Source organism: Pogoniulus pusillus, chromosome 1 (genome assembly GCF_015220805.1).
Source record: "Pogoniulus pusillus isolate bPogPus1 chromosome 1, bPogPus1.pri, whole genome shotgun sequence".
Taxonomy (NCBI): domain Eukaryota; kingdom Metazoa; phylum Chordata; class Aves; order Piciformes; family Lybiidae; genus Pogoniulus; species Pogoniulus pusillus.
In genome coordinates, this window is record NC_087264.1 from 25,594,944 (window position 1) to 25,605,339 (window position 10,396).

Consider the following 10,396-nt stretch of genomic DNA (forward strand, 5'->3'; position numbering starts at 1 on the left):
ACATTGAGTCATTCAGTCTTCTTCTGCCTTTAGGTACTACCTGTTATCTTCTCTTTCAAGGGGAAATTGAGCATACCCCTTCAATGAACACACACTTGTGGAACTGCTAATGCATTGCTGAGGGCCTTTGTTATACACTGGTTTTAGGGGGCTCAAAGGACTTTTGACACTCTGGCCTGAGTTGTTTCAAGAAATCAAGAGTCCCACTTTACAACCACCAAAATCCACCTCTGTCACAAGAGGACGTTTACAGTTTCTGTGCGTCTTTAACAAAAGTTACATTTACCTCATATTTTTCTCCTTATCCTTGTTTTCTTTGTATTCCTGGTTTGTGATGCTGTTTCCCAGGGCACCAACTAACCCGGCAATCTGGGAGCCAGCTGCTAACTGGGTGGGGCTGACTCTGGGCTGGGCCTCTTCTCCGGCAGGAGGAGCACTAAGCCCATCAAACCAGAGATCACGCTCAGAATCCACACACCTGGGCGGTGGTGGGAACGTCGTGCATTCCTAGGGACTGGGTCCCCTGGGATCTCAAACCTCGAAAGTGCAAGGTCTGGCCTGTAGTATCCAAGAAAAGCCCTTTCCATTCTTAAATTGAAGATCCTTTAGTTGATGCTTGTCTGTCTATATTAATGGCAGACAGGTAAATACATCAGTATTATTCAAAGCATTTCATGGTGACAAAGGTTCAAAGGCCAGACTGCCAAATTTCCCAGTTAGGCTGGCATGTGGTACCCTGCTGTGGTAATTATTTGAATTGCTCTAGAAACGTGAACATACACTTAAGTGAATCATGTACACTTGAATTCTGCACAATGGGAAAGATGTGTCCTGGTTTTCTGAGAAAAGAGTGTTGGAGTGTGAAGACCTCCAGGTTGATAATGGGATTTTTTTTTTAATAAACAATATACTTTAAAAAGGAAAAAAAAAAAAAAAAAAAAAAAAAAGGAAAAAAGAGAAAAAATGGAGAAAAAAAATAAACCAAACAAAAGTAGTTGGGAGCAACTGCTCCAAGTGCAACCTGCTGTAACCAAGAATGTTGTTTCTATTTTTATAGAAGTTTTATACAGCTCCAGGGTGGAGAATATTTATTACCTAAATTATTTCACTGGAAAAAAAAAGGCCAGGGTTTTGTAGAATCCTGAATGTGATTGTTTTACACACATAATGATGTGCATGATTGAAACTACTGATTTTCAGTGACCTGTTGGCAGCCCAGCAACTGCTAAATGGGGAAGACGAATGCTGTGAACCAGTGGAGGAGAGCACTGTGCTCTGGGGTCTCTACAGTCACTCTTACCGTCTTTGCACCCTACCCCCACTGTACTATCTGAGACCTTTGTCCTGGTTTTCTTTTAACCTGATGCTCTAGCCTCTTTACTACTCATTTCAGTTGTCAAAAATTAGCAGGTTTAGCTTCTGCATCCCATAGTGTGTCCTCAATAATGTAATGTGTGGATCAAGCTTGGCGTTGTTGCAAATAGGTGCAACTCCTGTTGACTTAAGGAGGTTCACCAGTTTACAGTGTGGCTTAGTTTGATCAGTGACTCCTCCCAAACATAATCACCTTAAGATACCTAACGTGGGCTAGCTCTTGTGCCTTACTGGCATAACTACAAGTATTGCCAAAAAGAAAAAGAAAAAAAATCTATGCAGGTTAAATTTTAAAAGCTAGGATCCTCAGATGGTTTGAATCAGTGCAGTTCTCTCTCTTCAGTAGAGCTGCATCAGTTTTCACCAGCTGAAGATGTTGCCCTTTTGTGTATTTTGTTTCAGATTTTCCTTTCCTGGTGTATATCAATGTGTATGTTGCCAAAGTGAATAAATGTATCAAGTTTGTGACTTAGGCAGATGTTTTTCTCATAACAGAACTGATGCAGTCAATGTTTCTGTGTCTCTTTGGTAGCTGCTGCTGACTCTGGAGATGTAGAACCTTCTTGCCTTCCAGTCTTAAGCCAGTTTTCTTCCTCACTCATTGGCAGGAAAGTCTGGGATTTTGGGGAATTGGGACTTTTTTTTTATTATTATTAATTGCCATCATAGTCTCACTCAAGTGCAGATCAAATCTGTGTCAAATGTTTAATTTCCTAGATAATAAGAGTTGGGTGAATTCAAATGAACTGTGGGAGGATTGGCTTGAGTAGATAGCTGGACAAAGTATTTTGTGTGTTTGTAAACCAAAGAATCTGAATTTTCTACAACAAAAGTTAGTGGGACTTCATATGAAAGGGAATTCCATGTTACCTGTACCACCAGAAAGTACTTATGTAATTTTAGAAAACAAAGGTGGAAATTCTTACCTTCATAGATTTATTTTTTTTCTCAGAAGACGTTTGATGTTACTAGATAGGCTATAATAAGATGGAAGTATTATGAACAACTGAAGCATTACACTTATTCTAATTATCAAGTACTATACTAAATGAAGTTGTGGATTCTTCAGTTCCCCAGATGACCAACAGTCTACAATAGATTATCTCTTTGTAGTTAGGTTTTCTTTCTTCCAGTAATACAAAGCTTGCATTGTTAGGAAAAATGATACACAGTGATTAAATTTTAATCCTAAACAGAAGGAGGATTAGGATTTTTCCAAAGTATCTGAGACAGTGATGGTGAATCTCTCTGTGTTTTAGGGGTGAGTTAGTTTACTAGCTGTGGGTGCTACAGCCTGGAAAATAGGGGTCTCAGAAAATGTATCATTGACAAATCCATAAAGAAAAAGTTTTTAATCTGAATCCTGAAGGCCACATAACATGATAGACTCTGCTTGCAAGACAGAATTAACTGAAGTTTTTCTTCATGTCAGTGGTTGTAAGTTAGGGAAGAACAGGCAAGTGGAATGAAATTGTTCCCATTTCATTTGGAAATACCTAAAAGCAACTTAGAGCAAATTACAAATGAAGGGTGCAGCTATGAACACGTAAAATGCTTTGAGAGTTTCCTGTTGAAAACATTTCACTATGAGGATGTTATATATCCCTGAGCATTATCTTTCACAAAACACAGAAGGCAGAATTGTCACAATTGTGAGAACAGAACAAGGATGAACTGGAATAACTTTACTTAAGTCCTTACATTCTTATCCAGCATCTCATTGCTGTGCTCTTGTAGGCCAGTCCTTCCTCAGGGCTTTAATGAAACTTTGTCTTTCCCTTCAAATATTTGAAAAATAATCTATCAGAAAAACCCAAACCAAACAAATCTCACAACTGCTATGGTGCCTGCTTAGATGTCACTTGATTTCCCAGCTCTTGTCTTTTGTCATACCTCAGATCATGATGAATTTGTCCTTCTGGTTTAGAATTGATACCTTACAGCTGTCTGCGAACTATAGTTTTTCTAGAACTGTAGCAATACCTGCAAGAACTACATTGTACTCTGTTTGCAGTTGGTTTAAACACCACACTAAGCCCTTTCTATGAATTGGAAAGTATGATAAGCAAGTTAATCACAGCATTTCCATTCAATTAAGTGTGACTGGTTTAGTGGACAGCGTGCTTCTTGTTGCCTTGTAACTACAGTGCAGCACTTGCTATTCTCAAACACACTCTAAAATAACATGCAAGTCTCACCTTGCTCTGGTCACTAACTAGCAGCTTTGAGATGCACTGAGGAATAAGGTCACAAACACAAGATAAAGAGGAGCTGGAGAGGGAGGAAGAAAAATGAAAAACTCGATTCCTCTCCTCCCTACCTCCCACGATATTCCCAGAACATTTCTTATCTCTTGCAGTTCACCAGCTGAGGGGAGAAAACAAAGGTATTTATATCATTTGACATAAGAATTGTTTATAAATTCTTCAAGAAAGCTTCAGGAAATACTTTTTTTTTTCCTACTCATCAAACTGGCAACAGTGACTGTAGAGCTTCTCAGAGCCCAGAATCTCCTTCTCATGAAGTCAGGAGTTGGGAGCTGTTCATATAAAAGGTTGGGTATGGAAAATCCCCGGGCAGGTCTAATGGTATGAAAAGTGCTCAGCTAGGACAAGTCTTAACTTGCAGTCAAGTCTTAAGGAATTATTCTCTAATATATGGCATTTTTGTCTTGTGTAATTTTTTTTTCCTCCCTATTCCAATCTACCCACTCCCAGTTTCAAGGGCTCCTAGGGAATGAGAAGGGACTGTAGCTGAAGGAAAGAACATGGATTTCTTGAGTTACCACTGCCTAAGAACTTCCCATGTTAGGATGCAAGAGAAGTCTCAGCCATCAAACCACCTGTGAATCCCTTTTGTCCTCTGTCTTGTCTCTCGTGGTCTCAGTCTCTCCGGACAAACATTAGCCCTGGAGCCATTTTTGAAGTTGGTCTCCTTGGGAAGGAGCTTACTCTGTTCTCCTAAGCAGAGCTCTTAGAGAAACCGGGCAGAGGACAAAGTGAATGCATGCTAATTAATGTGTCATTAGGCTGTGGAAGCACTTCACAGGCTGGGCACTGAGAGGGAAACCCAGGCCTCTGCTTCCATTTGGTTTCTGGCAGTTTGATGTTTACTTGGTGTCCTTCATGTACTTTGACTTTTACTTGTCCATCGTTGGCATGTGCTGCCCTTCCCTGTCACCTCCCTTCCCCAAGAGATCTTGTTGTACAGTGCCCATTCTCGTTCTCTCTCTCCGTGTTTGGATGTACTGCTCTGTGTAACTCAGTGGGTCTCCCTCTTTCTGGTTTGTTTTTTTTCTAGATTCCTGCCGTTTGTTCATCGTTGTGCCTAAAGCATGTCGATGTGGCGTTCAAGTACATCGTCCAAATCCTTGTCTCTTCAGCTTCTCTGATGCTTGAACTCTCACCTTTGACCTTGTGTTGACCTTTGATGCTGATGTGTATTTTTATTATGTTTGTTTCTTTCTTTTTTTTTTCTTTTTTTTTTCCTTTTTTTTTTGTGCTGCCAAATTGGTTTTGCTAGAAAGACTGCTGAAGGGGAATATTTAAACTTGCATTTGAATATAAAAGAATTTCTATTTTTCTAGACCTTCGTAAGATAACCACTTGATTTTGTGAATCTGATTCTTTGTAATTGTCTTCAGAGCAGCCTTGCTAGCATACCTTGTGGAGTATTTGTATTCCTATGAACACACAGCCAATCACTTTCTAGGCTTAGATTTTTCTGTGTGCTTAGTTTTAAAAACACAGTTTTGAAGAATAAGTCAATTATGTGGTGTGACTCAATCTTTCAGGAGGCTTCCTAGTCACATTTTGCTGATTTGGTTTCTGTGCTTGAGGAGACAGCATGTGTTTTTATGAGTTCAAACTTGTGACTTGAGTGGCATCAGCAGAAAACACTTGAACTACATTTTCTTCTGATTGTAGCTACATTTTTGCCCTGGCATTTACTGATTTTTTTTTTCTTTTAATTATTAATTTTATTTTCTCCCCTGCTTCCCTGTGTGATTATCAGTCTGCAGTGAATATTTGATCGAAGTTGATGTTGTATTTTGTTAAGCTCCAGCATGCTTGGTTTTTTTGTAACTACAATCTCCTCAGCAAAATGTGATGTTTTCCTTCTAATCTTTTGAACTAAGATAGAGCCCAGAAATGTTTTGCATGTTTCCTGCTATTTTCTTCACACCCTCGTATGTATCACCTTCACCTCTCTGTTTTCTATAGTTTGTGCAAAAACTGAGCAATTTAATGGGTTTCAAAGGTATCCTTTAAATTGGTGGGTTTAGTATGACAATTTATCAGAAGCCACCTGAGGGCATCTACCTGTGCACTTAGACTGTCTGCCTGACAGAGCACCTGGCCCCGGGTCTATCTCCAGTGCAGTCAGAGGCTCCATCAGGGCTTGGCTGTGCTGTTCCTGCAATAGAAGTTTTGGTTGGAGGGGTACTTGGGGAGCAGGAAGGTGAGGGAACTTCACAGTATTTCTGTTTCCAAAGTTATCTGCAGATAGGGCTCCTTCAGAACACTCATTATGAGCATTCTGTTATCATTCAGGGCACATTCTTGTGAAGTCCAGCCCCAGTTTAATACCATTAGACCTTGGTGGCAGGATCTTGGAAGGATCTAAGCTAGCTCTTGAAGTGTTTGAAGTATCCCAGAGAGAGCATTTGTAAATCAGGCCCTGCAACTGCTAGCTCTTTTCCCAAGTGACAAGCACAATACAACAGCCTCTGAAGCTGTTACCTGAACAGGGTACCATCCCCAGCTCTTTTCTCAAGGGCCTGAGCTGGGGGATCTCTATGGAGATTTCTTTAGTTTTTCTTTAGTTTTTAATTGGGCAATGAGCTAAGCAGTTTGTCTGGCATGCAGAGTGAACTAGAACAGGTTACTGCTTTCTTGGTAACAGACTTTCCCCTACCCTGCATACCATCTGCACAGGTAGAAGGTGGGATGTAGCTTCTAGATGAAGGCACCTGAAGGGTGTGTGCTGTGAAGATGTTTCAGTCAGAAGCAGAGGCAAACTAGTTTGGGTATCTGAATAGCAGAAAATGTGGTATGAAATCCCAGGAGAATGGGTTTTCCTGAAAAAAAAAAAACAAATCGTGTTTGACTGGATAGGAATCTTTCTTTTGTCCAGTGCTTGGGATAACAGAGATGCCAGAGCAGTTTTTCCTGTCCCACTCCTGAGTTGACTGAGGATGCTGTGGTCTCGGTAGGTACCGGCTAGATGTGTGCAGACAGTCCTTAATCTGCTTGTAAGACAGAACATGTCCAGGTGTGCTGCATACACCTGGAATCAAAGCGTGAGGCTGGATGATAGGATGGAAGCTGGTCGATTTGGGAGGTAGCATGGCGGGCTGGCTGCTGTTAGTCCCACAGTCTGAATGCACAGTGCTGTGGGGGCGGGGTAGAGGGGCACTGGTACCCTGCAGCCACTTGAGTAACTGCCAGTACGTTTCTGTACATGCGCATTTGGTTCCATAAGGAACCATGGGGAAACCTGTGGAGAAATAACTGAAGTAAGCCAAAATGCCAAAAGGATGTTTCTTTCCTTTCTTCTTTCCTTTTCTTCCTTTAATTGTTTTAATTGTTCTGTGGTGGTTTTAATGGATTTGAGACAGTGGAGCAGCAGCTGCCTTTCTGATTTTTGGCTGCTTTTTGTGAATAATTTAAAAAAAGAAAATTTACATTTTGGAGACAAACCTGTGGGCTTTTTTATTGGTACAAACATTGTATTTAACACTAGGGGTTTTGTACAGTTTTTTGCCTTTTCTACTAGAAAACAATGTAAAGTGATTCACAATGTGACGAGAAAAACAAATTGCCACTATGACCAAATGTAGAGTCTGTTCTGCAGTAATGGGATTTAATCAACTCTAAAGTCGTGGTTCAGTCGTAGAAATGCTTTTCTTTACCTTGTTTGAGCTGTTCTTTTTTTTTTTCTCTTGTTTTGATTTGCAAAACAAAATGTCTTTTTGTGTGAAATTGTGTTGTACTCTGTAGAGAATTACAGATTTTATTTTAATGGTTTAAAAAGCAAAGGAACACATGTTGCTTTTCTGATCACAGAGTTTGTGTAGTGGATTTAAAAACGACAAGATTTGTTACAAGTTTGGAACGAGCGAGTATGTGTTAAAGGAATTTTCTTCCTTTTGTGTGTGTGTTGGTTTTTTGGTTTTTTCCTTTTTGTCCCAAAGGGCAACTTAAAGCTGTTTTAATTGCACAGACACACCGACAACAAGTCATTTTGTATATGCCAAGTGTGGTACCTTCCTTTGTTTATTTGCTATTAAACTGTTTGAGAAGAGTCATTGTGTGTTGTATCTGTGTCTTAAATTTGAGGGTTTTTTTTTTTGGGTGCAGGTGTGGGAAGATGAGGAGAGAGGTGAGGCATCTCTCTTCCAATTTCTGTAGTTGTGAGCTACAAAAATTGTCATGGCCATATACCACTTATCCTGGATGTATTTCATAGCCCTGGATTTTTACCTGCAGTAGAAATGGAAAAGGTGTTTTGTTTGCTGAGCTTCGAGTTTATATCCTTCATGAGCCAAGTACCCTTGCGACATTAGATGCAGAGAAGCTGAGAATCTTGGATGTTGCAATTATGTGATACACTGACGAGGTGTGGATATGTGCAGCCTGACAGTTGGTGCTGTATTGCCCCTTGCCTGTTCATGCACTGTTTCAAGAGCTAAATAACTTCAGCATAATGACAGACTTGAGCTATATAGGAACGGCACGTGTGCATGGTGGTGTGTGGGATTAGAGAGGCACCAGCTTATACGACCCCCATACCCAGCACTGCCTACTTACCCTACCAGGAATGCAGCCAAAATTGCTGAACCTGTCCTGCAGCATGAAGGTATCAGTACTGCCCAGTGCTCCTGGAGATACTGAAAGCAAAACCAGGTTGAGGTTACTGACTAGCTCTGGCAATGTGATAAGCAGAAGTTACCTGTGTTGCCTTGAGAACTAAGAGGGGAATTATTTGAAATAAAATGGGTTGTAAAATATAAATACTTGGTGTAGGCAAAGTAGAATTCATTTAGAAATGTGCTGTGAATTTGACATTATTATTGCCTCTTTGGGAAGGAAAGTAGCACAATGGCCGTGACTTTGCCACGTTCCTGGCAGCTCCTAAAACAAAGTGATGTTATTGCTTCCTTCTGCCTTCTTGCATCTCAGAGACCTCAAGCCTTTTGAGGGCAGCTATGTTTCTCTCTCATGTCCTTTTCCTGTTATCTAGTATACTCTGTTTCACTCTGTTACTTCCCACACAGACTCTAAATCTGATAGCACTTGGGAGCATCAGGATTCAGTGCTGCATTCCTCTCCCTGCAGTGCTTCAATTGTGAAGCCAGGCCTTGAGCCACCTGCCGCAGAGTGTGCTGGGAGCCCTGCCGCCAGCATGCAGCTGTTGGGAAAGGAGGATGGAAGGAACTGTGTTTTCAGATGCCTCTAAGGGGAAGGATGGAGAGAAAAAGGGGGTTTTAGGCAGGATGGAACATTGCTGTTGTGCAGAAAGCTGGCTAACCTCATCTTACACAATTGAAGCTCTGCCAGTCACTCCTTATGGAACTGATACTAGATCCCTCTGGATTGGTGGCTTTTCTAGTTCCTGAAGATTTTCTTTTCATTTAAAAGGCCACCACCAATCAGTAGACAGTTAAGCCACAAAAAAAAGCCAGTGTGTTAATCTCTGAAAACAATCAGCAGTTCAAATGAATTGTCCTATTTATCAAGACCTATAGGAAATACACAAACATGTAGATTAAGTTCTGATGTTGTAGGATTGGTTTAGGATAATTTTTTTTCCTTTCACATCCACCTTTCACTACTTGTTTTGACTCCAGCTTTCATTCTTCCTGACTTTACCAGCCATGTTCTGCCGTCTTCATATGGCCAGGAGATACTGAGGATACATTACGAAGAGCAATGGGGAGGAGGAAAAGCAGCTCAGTGCAGTCACTCTGAAGAAGTGACTGTGATTAGCTACACAGGTATAGCTCTGCCCTATAACAGGTAGGATTCCCAGATTTGGTGTTTGCAGTTCCTGAGAAGCAGCCATGGATCATTTACTGTAAAAGCCATATCTGAATCTTGTACTAACTAGAGCTACTTTGAGCCACAAGCTGATGATCACTCTGCCGTTACTTGCTTGAAGCAGCACAGATAGTGTCTTGGTGGTTGTGCCCATTTACCAGTGGTATGCTCATTAGCAGAGTGCATTCCCATGTTTTGAAAATTACCAATCAGAGCTTGGTGGATCTAGCCCTTTACTAGGATAGGTTTTTGTTTCAGAAGAGAGGTTGTGAGTTGATTCTGAAGAGACTAAGTACTGTTTCCTGGGAGAACTCAAAAACAAGGTAGCAGAGTGTGAGCAACACGGCAGATCATTTTCCTTGTGTGATGGGCTTTGCCAGACTGCAAGACACCCTCTTCTCATTTCACCTCTTCTTTTTGGGATACAAGAGTGAATACTGAGGGCAGTAGTGATCCACAAGCACCAGGATGAGTCTGAGTTACAGGGCCCTGGGGAAGGTCCAGAAAAGAGTGATGTGATGATTTTTTTTTTGCTTTCTCTCTTCTTGCCTCCTGTCTTCTTTATGAAGCAGACTCCAATGGCTGCCATCCTTGGCCTCTTCTCTAAGTCCAGCAATCCGGTGGCCTCATCAGTGCTTTCCATGGGGATCAGTCTTCTGCATCTTGTGTCCATCTCAACACCCACCTCCCTATCAGAATTACTGCAGGAAAGGGAGGCTGGTTTAGGGCTTGTATAGAAGCCCTAAACCCTACCAAGTCTGTAGCTAGTATTTTAGCAGTGCTGCTGAAGTGACTTTTGCACGTTAATCAGCTGTGCCTCAGCTTTAGTTTTCTTCAGCCACCTGTAGATTTTTCTGCTGCCAGAGTTTGCAAACACAGAGTCTGTGCTGAAACATCACCTAGCATGTTACCTCTCTGAAAATCAGTGCTAAATTAAAAGTAATGCAAATATGGAGGATATAAACTCCCAAAAGAGAATC

At 41.1% G+C, this 10,396-nt stretch overlaps 1 protein-coding gene across 17 annotated transcripts in view; it reads left to right on the top strand.

Annotated features, from left to right (window-relative positions):
• Positions 1-10,396, top strand: part of CELF1 (CUGBP Elav-like family member 1) — a 59,036-nt gene that overhangs the window by 44,299 nt on the left and 4,341 nt on the right. For 15 of the 17 annotated variants that reach the window (XM_064144656.1, XM_064144662.1, XM_064144671.1 and 12 more), the window contains one exon: positions 4,675-7,684. The exons of 1 other annotated variant lie outside the window; for it this stretch is intronic. The gene's annotated coding sequence lies outside the window, so the exon portion shown is untranslated. Of the gene's footprint in view, positions 1-4,674; positions 7,685-9,251; positions 9,390-10,396 lie in introns of those variants that run through there. One more of the 17 variants, XM_064144559.1, reaches the window with a different exon arrangement.